Raw genomic sequence first — 2,461 nt, 5'->3', positions numbered from 1 at the left:
ATCTAAATGATACCAATGAAGAAAAGAAAAAAAAAATCTTAATGATATTAGCTATATGTATGTATGTGTGTGAATTTGAAAAGTTAAATGCATCAAAAATAGCATTTTTACACAAGGAGGTATAAAGTGTGTTAGTTTTAGTTAGTATTGGAGTGTATGTGTGCGTGTGTATACATATATATATATATATATATATATATATATATATATATATATATATATATATATATATCAGAATGTTGAATTATTGATCCACAAACATCTGTTTCATTTGCTATAGACAAGGAAAACAAGTCTAGATCACATTACCTCTTTTCTAGTTCATTGGATGTGCCATTTTAGCTGCATTTGTTATGTGTGTCGTGTGGCCAACAAACATCTATTTTCATTACTTTGGTGTGTGCAATTATTGATCCAGAGTAAGTCCATGGATTTAATGTGTTTTTGGATTGTCCTATAGGTAGCATCTCAGTTTCTGATTAATTTGGTGTACTATTTTGGCAGGTTGATCCTACTACATGGCTAATAATGATCTCTAGGGCCCACTAGAAGGATTGGATATTGTATTTAAGCATCTATCGAAGACTTCACGACAAGGACTTGATGTATATAAGCTAGCAATGTTTTACTTGATTTGGACATGAACCCTACGATATCATACTTTGGAATGGCTAGAAGCTTTGGAGGAAACAAGACACAAGCAAAATCAAACACACAGAGAGTTGTTGGCACATAGTAAGCTAGATAATGCAATTGTATATAAATTCTGCTTCTCTTGAGTTCATTTCTTTTATCACATTTACTCACTATTGGAATAATTATTTGTATTTGACATATTAGTGAAATGAATCATCATTGTTATTTATTGTATTTTATTTTGTATTATGAGATTTTTAATGCGTTATTTAATTTGAAAATTACTAAATCTATCAAAATATATAATTTTTAAAACATTTAACTTTATGACACGTAAAAATGTGTGTCATCTTCATTTATGACAGTGGCTTCCTTGATACGCATTACGTGTCATAAACACGCGCGTCGTAAGGTTACAACACGAAAATGCGTGTCATATTCCTTTATGGTAGGGCCTTTCTTGATACGCATTGTGTGTCATAACTGTGTGTCATAAATGTGTGTCATAAATATACGTCGTAAATGCGCATCATAAATAGACGACGCGCAAAAGCGTGTCGTCTGTCGTTATGATAGGGCCTTCCTTGACACGCATTTGTGCATTGTCTGAGCATTTTACGACACACATTATACGTCCTAAAAGGCCGTTTTTCTAGTAGTGCCCACAATTATAATTGAATATGAAATTTTAGAATAATAAGATTATTCATGGATTAAACATGTTAATATAAAACACAACAAGTATTGATGTTATGATCATACCCCAATATATCAAAAACATTATATAATAGTTATTGTTACAATGTTCCAATATCTAAATACTAAATCCAAATCAAAATCCCATTTTTGGAATAATAAAGTCTTATGGATGAAGTATGACCATTCATACTTAGCTAAGAAGAAGAACTTTATTAATGGGTTCGACTAAATTTAATTTATGTGAATTCTGTGAATACTATCATCTCTATATTTGACTTTACTCTAGGTAGAGTTAAATATCTTGGAGTATATGATTGGTGTTATTTCATGACATATAGTCTCTTCGCTCGATTAAGTATACTCTTGAAGTCACAAAGATTTCTATGTGATCCTTGAATGACATAGATCAACACAGTTTTTCAATGAACTCATCCATCCAATCATATTAGATTTAGACTTATAAAGTAGTTTATTCTTATTGTTAGTATGTTGTGTTATTTTGTTTTGGTTGGACCTTATTCCAACTAAACTTACTCTTCATCCCACAACGAAGTCATAATCCAATTACAATTCATAATTATATATATAATTTTTCTTAGAAATCAGAATCTTATGCACCTCTTTACATGAATGATATATTCTAAACTAATTGTCTCATATACATTCTCTTAGTTCTTGTAAAGTATCATTAGAATGTTCCTATAATCATCCGGTGAGTTAACCATGTATTCAATTGGTATATTATGATATGCTAATAGCATGATCATATACCAGAGCTTATGCATAACAAAACATAAATGATTGACTCATTCTCCAAGAAAATCGAATACAAATCATTTCAACTAGTTCAAATCTATGAGCTAGTTTCTTTATGAGGTTGGCTCAAAACATAGTGCTCTGTGAAAATGCTAACGGTCCTCCAAAGGAATCTTCTACCTTGATCTCTTTGAAGACATTGTCAATATATTCATAAGTATGTAAAACTTTTAACATTCATTTTATCTTTCTCTATAGATTTTACATTCCAAGAATGTATATTGTCCTTTCTAAGTCTTTCATTTTAGAAACACATTCCGAGTCAAGGTGAAAAATCCTGGCATGGTCAAAGTGTAATTTCTTATGATTA

This window comes from Lactuca saligna, chromosome 3 (assembly GCF_052625555.1).
Source record: "Lactuca saligna cultivar CGN05327 chromosome 3, ASM5262555v1, whole genome shotgun sequence".
Lineage (NCBI taxonomy): Eukaryota > Viridiplantae > Streptophyta > Magnoliopsida > Asterales > Asteraceae > Lactuca > Lactuca saligna.
Note: the sequence above shows the minus strand (reverse complement) of the source record.